This window comes from Nerophis ophidion, linkage group LG06, assembly GCF_033978795.1.
Source record: "Nerophis ophidion isolate RoL-2023_Sa linkage group LG06, RoL_Noph_v1.0, whole genome shotgun sequence".
NCBI classification, from domain to species: Eukaryota; Metazoa; Chordata; class Actinopteri; order Syngnathiformes; family Syngnathidae; genus Nerophis; species Nerophis ophidion.
Genome location: NC_084616.1, coordinates 21,329,881 through 21,342,787, shown reverse-complemented (window position 1 = coordinate 21,342,787; position 12,907 = coordinate 21,329,881). Strand labels below are relative to the sequence as shown.

The following is a 12,907-nucleotide window of genomic DNA, read 5'->3' as shown; positions in this document are numbered from 1 at the left end:
CTAAATTGCAGAGTTCTTCAGGAACGGTTGAAATAACAGTGTTGTACGTGAATAATAGGTGATTTCGAAAACCACTTCCTCTGTTCAGTGGTCCATGTCAAGGTTGACCTTAAAGTTTTACCTCTTATCCAAGAAGCATTATCAGTTTGTGTCAACAGACTTAGATTCGTCAGATTAAGTCCAAAAGTTGGTGCCAAAATCCCAAATATTTATACAGTTTACTGTTTTTTTTATTTTTGTAAAAATAACAAAACAATATCCTAATACCTCTAAATGTCTACTGTGACGAAGACCTGGATCATAAAATCTATCATTTGAAGGCTCACAGCACGTACTAACTTGAGTCAACTAAGATGAGGTGGCCGAGTGGTTAAGGCGATGGACTGCTAATCCATTGTGTTCTACACGCGTGGGTTCAAATCCCATCCTCATCGAGCTGTTGTTCTCTTTAGTTGGCCTCAACGAACAAAAGGTTGTGAAATTGCAGATCAGGATAAAAATCTTTGATTGTGGTTACATAGTATCACTCTGTCTTGTGTCAACGACTTTCTCGAGCTGAGGTGACTACCTGACCTTTCTGCATGCTTCCCCAAAATGACTTTTCATCTTTAACTGAAAAAAAACGGGGTCATTTACCTATTTTTAATCAAAGGAAACCGTTCATGACACTAAAGCATTTGGAGAATGCAGGTATCGATCCCGCTACCTCTCACATGCAAAGCGAGCGCTCTACCATTTGAGCTAATTCCCCCTCTGTCAGGACATAGAATTAAAAGAACCAACAAAAATGGAGGAGGAGTAGCTGTGTATGTGATGAAGAACCTGAACTACAAAGTGGGAAAAAACATGTCATTTGCTATAGATAACATCTTAGAATGTATTACCATTGAAATATGTCAGGAAAATAGCAAAAACATAGTAATTAGTTGTATATACAGATCACCTAAGTCAAGTATAGAAACATTTGAAGAATGGATCAAGGCAACTTACATGGACAATGGTAAAAAAATAATTTTCTTATGCGGTGACTTTAATATTGACTTATTGAACCCTAACAAGCAAAAGTTTATTGATGACTTCATTGATACAATGTACAGCATCAGTTTATATCCTAAAATCACAAAGCCAAGCAGAATCACAGGACTCTGTGCCACGCTTATTGATAATATTTTTACTAATGATTTTGATAATAACACTAGAAGTGGTTTACTTATAACCGACGTTAGTGATCATCTGCCAGTTTTTACAATATATGATGGAAACTGTAAAAAGAACACGGAAGACAAAAGGACATTTCAAAGACTGTGCACAGAGAAGAGGATGATTGCTTTCAAAATGGAGCTACAAAAGCAAGATTGGGACAATGTATACAATGAAGAAGAGGTTGATGAAGCATATGAATATTTCTTAAACAAGTTCATAATACTTTATGACAAACATTGTCCATGGAGACAACTCAGTAGTAAACAGAGAAAGAATAATCAACCATGGATGACAAAAGGATTAAAAAATGCTTGTAAGAAGAAGAATACGCTATATAGAAAATTTATAGTACAAAGAACTACAGAGGCAGAAGTTAAGTACAAAAATTATAAAAACAAGTTAACAAACATACTACGATCATGTAGAAAAGAATATTACAGTGAATTATTGGACAGGAACAAAAATAATATGAGACCAACATGGGGCATTCTCAATAGCATTATTAAAAATGGCACTAAGAGGGATTACCCCCATTACTTCTTAGACAGAAATAAACTTAATGACAACATAAAGGAAGTAGTTGAAAGCTTTAATAACTACTTTGTAAATATTGGACCAAAATTGGAAGAAAGGATTCCGGACCCAGTTTCAATTGAGGACTATTATGATACCATAGAGCGAAATCCCAACTCCATGTTCCTCAGTAATGTGACACAGGAGGAAATAGTTAAAATTGTGAAAAAATGTAAATCAAAGACTTCAACTGATTGTAATGGAATTGATATGGATACGATAAAAAAGGTGATTGATGAGATCTCAGGACCATTAATGTATATTAGTAACCTATCATTTCAAACAGGTACATTTCCAAACAAAATGAAAATAGCTAAAGTTGCACCAATTTATAAGACTGGTGATAAACATCTATTTACAAATTATAGACCTGTTTCTTTACTTCCACAATTTTCTAAAATCATGGAAAAACTGTTCAATAACAGATTAGAGAGTTTCATAAATAAATATAGAATACTCGAAGAGAACCAATATGGATACAGAGCTAATGTTTCAACTTCAATGGCTTTAATTGAAATCACAGAAGAAATTACCAATGCAATAGATAGTAAAAAATGTGCGGCAGCAGTGTTTATGGATCTAACTAAAGCATTTCACACAATTAATCACAATATTTTAATTTAAAAAAATGGAACGATATGGCATCAGAGGGTTAGTCTTAAATTGGATAAGAAGTTATCTAACGAACAGGAAACAATACGTGAAGCTAGGCGAACACACTTCTACAATGCTAAATATTTCCTGTGGTGTACCTCAGGGATTAATACTAGGACCTAAATTATTCAATCTCTATATAAATGACATTTGTAAAGTTACAAGAGATTTAAAGTTAGTATTATTTGCGGATGATACAACAGCCTTTTGTTCAGGAGAGAACACACAGTGGATAATACAAATAATAACAGAAGAAATGAACAAATTAAAAAATGGTTTGACAAAAACAGACTATCATTGAATCTCAGTAAAACTAAAATAATGCTATTTGGTAACAGTAGAAAAGAAAGTCACACACAAATACAAATAGACGGAATAGAAATTGAAAGAGTAAATGAAACCAAATTTCTAGTTATAATGATTGATGATAAATTGAACTGGAAATCTCATGTAAAAAATATACAACATAAAGTTGCAAGAAATACATCAATAATGAATAAAGCCAAATATTTTATAGACCAAAAATCACTTTATATTCTCTACTGCTCACTAGTGTTACCATATCTGAGTTACTGTGTAGAAATATGGGGAAATAATTACAAAAGTATACTTCATTCACTAACAGTATTACAAAAAAGATCAGTTAGAATAATACATAATGTTGGATATAGAGAACATACAAACCCTTTATTTATTGAATCAAAGATACTGAAATTCCACAACATAGTGGAATTGCAAACAGCTAAGATTATACACAAAGCAAACTATAACCTGCTTCCCAAGAATATACAACAATTCTTTTCAACAAAAGAAGAGAAATATAATCTGAGAGAAAAATGTAATTTAAAACATTTGTATGCACGTACGACACTTAAAACCTTCAGTATATCAGTATGTGGAATTAAATTATGGAATGGATTAAGCAAAGCAATCAAACAATGTACTAATATGATCCATTTCAAGAAACTCTTCAAACTGGAAGTGTTAACAAAGTACAAAAATGAAGAACCATGATAAACATTCTGATTTTACTCACTCATTCATTCTCAAAATAATCTGATTTATCTCATCGTATGGATTAAAATTTAAGCAATTATTTATTTATTTATTTATGTATTTGTATTGTGATTACTTATTACTTATGGAGTATACATTGTGAATACATTGAGAACAGGAAGTGAACAAAAGTTTTAGCAACTGTTATGTAAAGAAAAGGGGTACGATTAAATAAGCTCTGCTTCTTCCTCCTCCTTTTCGAACATGTTGGAAAGAGAAACTGGAAATTGTGATGTATCATGTTGTATGCTTGCATGTTTGAAATAAACTCAAACTCAAACTGGGCTTCGTCAGTTCAGGCTCATTGACTCATATTGGTCAGATCTATTTTTGGACTTAGATTGGTCAGATGAAGTCCAAGGGCTATTGCCAAAACCCCAGTTTCCTGTACTTCAACACAAGGAGGGTGTACCTGGGCAAAGATGGTACTGCCCTATCGTAGTGAGAAAACCATCTGTTGAGATGCAGAAGAGCAATCCCACTGTAAGTGCCAATGACAGTCATCCATCCATCCATTTTCTACTGCTTGTCCCTTTTGGGGTGACGGGGAGTGCTGGTGCCTATCTCGGCTGCATTTGGGCGGAATGTGTTTTACACCTTGGACAAGTCGCCAACTAATCGTAGCAATGACAGTCATTGAAGTGGAATTTCCCTTCAATCGCATCGTGGTATTGTGTGGCAGACGTATCTCTGTGGATCAACCACTATCATCCCAACCTAGTCAGAATCACCCTTGTTAGCATTTCCTTCAGTAGAAACAAAGGCTTAAAGGAGCATCTGTGACCAGGGGCTGTCTAACTCCTGTTATTTGCTGGGGGCTAAATTGCAGAGTCCTTTAGGAACGGTTGAAATTACAGTGTTGTAAGTGGATAATAGGTGATTTCGAAGACCACTTCCTCTGTTCAGTGGTCCATGTCAAGGTTGACCTTAAAGTTTTACCTCTTATCCAAGAAGCTCGATCAGTTTGTGTTTATAGACTTAGATTCGTCAGATTAAGTCCAACAGTTGGTGCCAAAACCCCAAATATTTATACAGTTTACTTTTTTTTTTTTTTTTGTAAAAATAACAAAACAATATCCTAATACCTCTAAATGTCCATGTGGTTACGTGCTGTGACGTAGACCTGGATCATAAAATCTATCATTTGAAGGCTCACAGCAAATACTAACTTTAGTCAAATAAGATGAGGTGGCCGAGTGGTTAAGGCGATGGACTGCTAATCTATTGTGTTCTACACGCGTGGGTTCGAATCCCATCCTCATCGAGCTGTTGTTCTCCTTAGTTGGCCTCAACTAGGAAAAGGTTGTGAAATTGCAGATCAGGATAACAATCTTTGACTGTGGTTACATAGTATCACACTGTCTTGTGTCAACCACTTTCTCGAGCTGAGGTGACTACCTGACCTTTCTGCATGCTTCCCCAAAATGACTTTTCATCTTTAACAGAAAAAAACCGGGCTCATTTACCTATTTTTAATCAAAGGAAACCTTTCATGACACTAAAACAATTGGAGAATGCAGGTATCGAACCCGCTATCTCTCACATGCAAAGCGAGCGCTCTACCATTTGAGCTAGTTCCCCCTCTGTCCGGACAAAGAATTTCTCATTTTTATGTGCATACTGACAGTTCCACAAAAAGTGTTACTATGATCTACGTGTTCACAAACTTGCATCAGTTAAGGCAAAACTTGACATTCCGATGAGGATTGGATGGGACCAGGATGTTTCTAACTCCTGTTATTTGGGCTTTACCGTGTTCTTATTCCATCCATCCATCCATCTTTCACTACGGATTAATGTTCTGACAATAACACAACAATATCTTGATTCCTCTGTATGTCCATGTGGTTTCATGCTGTGATGTAGACCTTGATATGGAGCCTTTCAACAAGTTTTGCCATTGAAAATTGAAGATGCGGTGGCTGAGTGGTTAAGGCAAAGGACTATGGATTATGTTCTTAATGCATGTGTTGGAATCTCATCCTCAACGGTATGTTAAGTTCTCTTTAGTTGACCTCAACTGATGCAAGGTTGTGAACACGTAGATCAGAGTAACTATGTTTGACTGTGGTTACAGAGTTCAGTACATATTCCGTACAATTGACCACTAAATGGTAACACCCGAATAAGTTTTTCAACTTGTTTAAGTCGGGGGTCCACGTTAATCAATTCAGAGTATCATGCTGCCATGTGTGAATGACTTTGTAGAGCTGAGCTGGCAATACCTTACCCTTTTTCATGTTTCCCCAAAATGGCGCCTCAACTTTTCCATACAAAGTTCTGATATTTCACCTGTTTTACTTTGGAGCAGGGGTGTACGGCCCGTTTCACACACACAGGTTTAATCTGGCCCACATCCTGCAAAATGAGTTTGCTAAGTACAAATATAAGCTGCAATTTTTTTATGAAATAAATTGCTGTTCTAAATGTGTTCCCTGGATGGCGCACTAGCAATTCAAGCAAACCCCACATTACACATCACACTGTTTAGAGATGACGAGTAAACTGACTTCAAGCGCTCTCTGGATTGGATGCCGCTAGTCCAATCAGCACAGGTGCAAGTAATCAACTTCTCCTGTTGTGGCTGGTAGAAGACTAATGCTATAACAAAACACAATACCTTCTTTTATTGCGAATGATCTTCTCAACAGATGAAATAACAAAATGGTAAGATGAAAACTTCACCATCACCTTTGTAGCTACCGTACAGAGCTCACATTTGGTTGACAGCACAATGTGCACCTTGAACTCCATTGTAAAAATGTTTCAGTATTTGTTGTTTGTTCTATTTTATTTTAGGCTTGAATCTACCAAGCGCTCATTGGTTAAGTGTGTAGTTGTGTTACCTTGATATTGGCTATTATAGTTTAATTTTTGACAATTATTTTGATTAAGCTATATTTGTAAAATTTTGAATGATGAGAAATGAATATGTTGTGGCAGTTGTGGATGACACTGATCTGGCTGTTTGAGGAAACACTGGGTAGCTTTTCCAACTTGATTGCTTTTCCAAACATGTCTTTAATGGTGTACAGCCAACATGAGAATACTAAACAGGAAAAGCTTAAAGTTGAATGTTTTTGTAAAAAGACTGAGACAAAGTCTAAGTTCATTGTGTTCTTCATAGTGTTTTTAAAAGTGCACCAAATTTTTTTCTTCAGAATTTTAAACTAACTTGAAGTGTTTTGCCAAGAGGATTATTTGTAATGTGTACATTTTAAGAATCTGTTAGCTCTATTTTTTGGCCAAAGTAAGACAAAAAAAGAATATATTTAAGTTGTCTTTTTTTTTAATTATTATCCCATGATTTTATCAGTCCGGCCCACGTGGGAATAGATTTTGCTTCATGTGGCCCCCGAGTTAAAATGACTTTGACACCCCTGCATAAGAGGAAGCCTTTTGTTGACAGGAACAAACTATTTACATATCATTTGGAGAATGCAGGCATCGATTCCACGACCTCTCGCATGCAAAGCAAGCGTACTATTATTTAAGTTAACTCCCCCTGTTACATTACAGGAAGTGCAATTTTAGGACTACTAGACATTTATGATGAGATGAGGTAGCAAAAAGTTTAGGGGTGATGCTCTGCTTTGCATTTCAATGACAGGATAAAAGTAATTAACACAAAATTTTGAGAATACAGGGATTGATCCTGCAACGTTTTACATGCAACGTGAACTCTCTGTGATTCCAACTCTCTGAGTTGGAATCACATCATCGTCTGGCTTTACTGTTTTTTTTATTGCATCCATCCATCTTCTACCACTTGTACCAATCAACGTAGTGGGGGAAGGGTGCTGGAGCCTATCCCAGTTGCATTCGGAATGAAAAGGGGGAAGTCTTGGACAAGTCTCCACCTCATCGCAGGGCCAACAAAGATAGACTGACAACATTCATCACACTAGGAACTATTTAGTGTTACCAATCAACCTACCCCCGGGTGCATGTGTTTGGAGATGGGTGGGGGCTATCACCAGGTGCATGTCTTTGGAGTCTGGAGGAAGCTAGAGGACTTTTTATTTATTTTTTTTTTTCTGTCTTGCTTCTGGTGAGGGCAGTCACAATTTTTCCCGCTCGTTCTTCTCCCAGCTTGCTCTCTTTATTTTTGTCTTGTCTGAACTTTTTTGAATCCTCTTTCTTTGCGCTTTCCTCAAATATAAACATCAGACATGGATATGATCAGCTGGACTCTCAACGCAATTGAAGAAAAACTTTTTGACGAGGAAAAGAGGTTCGGGGGAGCCTGTGGTACGTGAGATATTGGAGATAATGGAGAATCATGTGTCTCTCAGTCCTTTCCATCGAGAACGTGGAAGACATCTACCTATTTGGAACCGTGATCGCAGGGTACTGGCTGTTTGAGTTGGGCAAAGCTCTGGTGTATCGTCAAATTCGTAAGACGATGGCAGCCACTCAAGGAGCCCAAAGGCTGTTCGTCGCAATGGATCGTTCGGGCAGAGCTGTGGTAACACAGACTGCGGCGATTTCTGAACTGAATCGCAAGATGGATCACATCATGGAGAAGCTTACTGAAAAAGGAACATTTAATTGAATTTGAGATCACCCAGCATGGACAAATAGAACAGACAAGTCATTGTTTTGTCTGCTCGCGGAAAACAAACATTCTAATCCATGATTTGACTCCCTCGAATGGTTTTGGCGCTGTGGAAACAGGACCAGGCTTTTCTGAAAAACACCTCCGAGGACACCTCAATGATGGACGCTTTTGACCTCCCTCCCTCCTCAACGACACCTGGAGTGGAACTTTTGCATATTGGCCTCAGTCTAAAAAACATTACATCATCACACCCAAGACAATTGGGCATAGACGCACACCCCCTCTACGCCGTCACCACCGCTTTTTCCCTCGGGATGATGGTCGGATGGCAGCGCTTCAAGGCAGCGGTCGCCTTCCAGAGCCCCAACTCCCCGCCCCTCTGTTGCGAGTTTGTCGTGATTTTTCCCATCTTTTACGGGGGCCTCGTGGCAACCCATCAGCGTTCCTGTTCTGTAACCCTGTACACTGTTTGTTCGTCTAATCTTGAATGCTGAAAACAAAGTTTTGTGTACTTGTGCAATGACAATAAACACCTACCTATTTCCCCAAAATGGCTCCTCAGATTAAACATAGAGAGTTATACTCATTTACCTTTGTTTTACTTACTGGATGTCTTTTATTAACAGAAAAAACCCCAGATTATAACGCTTGGAGAACGCAGGTATTGATCCTGCTACCTCCTATGCGCTAAACAGGTGCTCTACCATTTGAGCTAATTCCCCTCTTGTCAATTCTTTGTGTTATAAATTTTGGTATTCTGTCACCATCAGACTCTACTATTTCTTAAGTTTGTGACAATACCACCCAATATCTTCATTCCTCTATATGTCCATGTTGTTACATGCTGTGATGTAGACTTTGATTATAAAAAGTCCTATTTGGAGCCTGTCAGCAAGTTTTGTCATTGATAAAGAGGTTGAGGTGGCAGTTATGGATGACATTGATGTGGCGGTTTGAGGAAACACTCGGTAGCTTTCCAATCTTGATTGCTTTTCCAAACATGTCTGTAATGATAAAGTCCCAACATGAGAATACTAAAGAGCAAGTGTTTAATGTTTTTTTTTGTTGTTGTTGTTTTAAACCGAGAGAAAGTCTTAGTTCATTGTGTTCTTCATAGTGTTTTTGAAACTGCACCAACTTGTTTCCTCAGAATTTACAACTAACTTGAAGTTCTTTGCCAAGAGGATTATTTGTAATGTGAACATTTTAAGAAGTTGCTTGTTCTATTTTTGGCCAAAGTGACACAAGGCAAACCATTTTGAAGTTGTCTTTATTATTATTTTTCATTATTATGCCATGATGTTATCAGTTCGGCCCAAGTGGGAATAGATTTTGCTCCATGTGGCCCCTGAGCTAAAATGAGTTTGACACCCCAGCATTACAGGAAACCTTTTGTTGACAGGAACAAACTATTTACATACCATTTGGAGAATGCAGGAATTGATTCCACTTCCTTTTGCTTGCAAAGCAAGCACATTACTATTTGAGTTAACTCCCCCTGTTACATCACTAGACTGTCACGCTTTCTGTGATGAAGACGTCACTTACAGGAAGTGAAATTTTAAGACTACTAGACCAAGTGGAAACATAAACAATAAGATGAGATGGTAGAGAGTTTAAGGTGAGGCTCTGCTCTGCCAATTGTTGACAGGATGAAAGTCATTAACACAACATTTGGAGAATACAGGTATTTATCTTGCAACCTTTCACATGCAATGTGAGCTCTACAACATTTGAGTAAATTCCCCCTCTAGTTAAATCACTGTTCTATACCCAAATGGGTTGGAATCCTTTATTGTTTTCTTATTCCATCCATCCAACTCCTACCACTTGTCCCTATCAGGGTGTTGGGGTGGGGGGGATGCTGGAGCCTATCCCAGCTGCATTCGGGCTGAAAAGAGGGAAGCCCTGGACAAGTCTCCACCTCATCACAGGGCCAACAAAGATAGAGTGACAAAAATTACACTCACGTTCACACACTAGGGACCATTTAGTTTTGCCAATCAACCTAGAATGTTGATTAGCATGTGTTTTTGGAGGTGGGATAACGCCAAAGGACCTTATTCCCCCAAAATGGCTCCTCAGATTTAACATCGAGAGTTCTACTCATTTACCTTTTTTAACTTACAGGATGTCTTTTGTTGAGAGAAAAAAAAAAAATCCATAAAATAACATTTGGAGAATGCAGGTATTGATCCTGCTACCTCCCACATGCTAAGCAGGCGCTCTACCATTTGAGCTAATTCCCCTCTTGCTGAGCACTTGTGTTTTCATTGTGGTATCCTGTCACCATCAGACTCTACTATTTATTAATGTAAAAAGTGTTATTTGAAGCCTATCAGCAAATTCTGCCATTAATAAATGAAGATTAGTTCACCGTTCCCGCCAGTGTCTGGCCTGCCTCGGAGGTCCTATCACATCCTACCACATTGTAACAGATCCGGCCACGTCCTACTAATTTCACGTGATGTAGGAGCGGGCGGGCTTATCACTTTAGAACGTCGGCCATGTTGTTCACCGCATAACACCAAACACAGAGAAAAGGTTGGGAAATTTGATTTGATACTCATTAAAGCAACGCCATGTATAAGCCGAGTGTTAAACCATGTGACAAAACCATATACGATTTGATTTCTCATCCCGTTTGCACATAATTCATCTTATATTTCAACTTTCCAGTTACGTAGTCATTTGGCTAATGGAGATTCTAGCGTTTTCTCCCGCTCCGGTAATGGAGTTTGATTAAGTGTTTGAGCAAAGCAGACGGATCTCTCCAGGTGTTTTAAATTTGCTAATTTGTGCCGTTTAATTTTTCGTCAGCGGAATATTATTTTTACAGCTGTATGTGCAATATTACTACTCCTAGTAATAGTAACAATGATAATTATCATTATTACTTTATTTGCATAGCACCTTTTAAACCATACATTTACAAAGTACTTTTCAACAATAATGCAAAACATGCCTTTATACATATATACTTTAACCTGCTTTATATTTAATGTTTGTAGATGACTAAGACAGGGAACCCAGACACTTACTGGAGGTACATCTGTATAAAATATGCCTAGGGCCAATACCACTTCTCAACTGGCAAACGTCCAAGGGCCAGGAAGTGAAAAAAGGCCCTGGAGGATTTGTTTGAGAGAAGCCTTCTGTGCTCCTGTGGGTTCCATAAGGTATCGCCTAACATATTTATTATTTACTATTTACTTACTAATTATTTACTAAGTCCTGACGAGTCACTGTAGCATATGGATTTATTTATTGAACAATATATATCTGCACAACTGTTAGTGTAGGATTCTTACTTGCATGTAGCATGGCCCTCTCTTTGTACTCCCCTCTCCCCTAGCCAGCAGATCTGTCATCACCGGCTAGCTCCAGTAAGGCAGGAGAAGTTGAAACAAAGGCAGGGCAAGTCCGAGTCGGCACAGAGATAGGGAGAGGAGACACAGAGACAGGAGACAAGGAGTGGAGACACGGAGGCAGGGGAAGTCCGAGACAACACAGAGTCAGGGAGAGGAGTCACAGAGACAAGGTGAGGAGACACCGAGTCAGGAGCATCAGTGGCAGGACAGGGAGTGCAGTGCTACAAGTGCAACGAGCTTGTAGACGGAGAATATTTCTTTAAACACCTCTCTGACCATCATACAGAGGAGATGTGTGACACCTGGGGTGCCAAGGTGCAGGGTACTGTTGGTCTTTTGAACCACATGTCTAATCAGCATTCATGGAACCATTATCGCGGAAACCAACACAACTACCGCAAAGACCAACACTACCACCACCAAAGCCAACACCATCTCTGCTCCCTTCTTCAGCTAGCTCTGCCACACCACAGCACTCTGTAACTCCACTTAAATCTTCTTCAATTGATTGGAAAGGTTTTCTTCCTGAACTATTTCGTAAAGTATTCCAGGAAGCCGATCAGGTGTGGATTGCTAAGTGCCTCTATGAGCCTACGGGCCAGCTGAAACAAAAAAAAATCAAAGCACGCTGGTTTCACCCACCACTGGTACCCAAACCATTTCCTCCTCAGCCGAGGTGGTACTACCGGCAGTGGATGTTCATCTGGGCACCAATGTGGATGTGGGGGATTCCACTTAAAAGCCCAAAGTGTTCCTGGAAAATGAAAATCTCCGGCATCTACAGGAAGGTCAGGGAGGTGATCGATGTGGATAGCTGCTATTATGTAGTGGGAGGGGACTATCCAAGTTGCAGCAAGTGCTCTCAGCGTGTCTGCCCATGGAGCCAGGATATTCTCTCCCAGCTGGATGTGGCACACAACTGCCTATGGACAGAAAATGTATGTCTTTCCTGAAGCCGAGGACCAGTGGTAACAGTTCTTCCTACCTGCAGTCTGCAATAGAGGAAGGGCAGTGAGGAATGGGCACATCAAACCATCCGCTCCCTCTCAGACTGTGAGCACCATATGAAGATGGCTACCTTCGTCCCCTCTGCAGCTGTCCATCTTCCTCAACCACCCTTACGACCCCTTCCACTTGCCCAGGGGTTTGAGACCGTCCAGTCTAACAGATTTAGTGACCACAGATGATGCACGAGCTGTCCAAAGTTGGGACCCAGGGTGGACCACTCATCTGCTGGCCCCACTATGGACTGGACTCTCATTATTATGTTAGATCCACAATGGACTGCACTCTCACAATATTATGCTAGATTCACTCGACGTTTATGGCACCGGTCGCCCAGGTGGGGGTGGGGGGGGGGGGGGGGGGGGGGGGTTTGGGGACATTTGCAGGACCCTCCAATGTTTCTCATTGTTATCCCATTGGGTTGAGTTTTTTCTTGCCCCTGATTTGGAATCCGAGCCGAGGATGTTGTTGCTTCTGCAGCCCA

General features: G+C 39.4%; 1 protein-coding gene and 2 non-coding genes across 6 annotated transcripts in view; 2 read left to right on the top strand and 1 right to left on the bottom strand.

The window, feature by feature from the left end:
* The window catches only part of LOC133554362 (gastrula zinc finger protein XlCGF57.1-like), a 295,100-nt gene that overhangs the window by 238,291 nt on the left and 43,902 nt on the right, over positions 1-12,907 (bottom strand). The gene's annotated exons all lie outside the window — the stretch shown is intronic.
* Positions 353-434, top strand: trnas-gcu (transfer RNA serine (anticodon GCU)). The gene has a single exon. It is a non-coding gene; the product is annotated as a tRNA-Ser (tRNA).
* Positions 4,669-4,750, top strand: trnas-gcu (transfer RNA serine (anticodon GCU)). The gene has a single exon. It is a non-coding gene; the product is annotated as a tRNA-Ser (tRNA).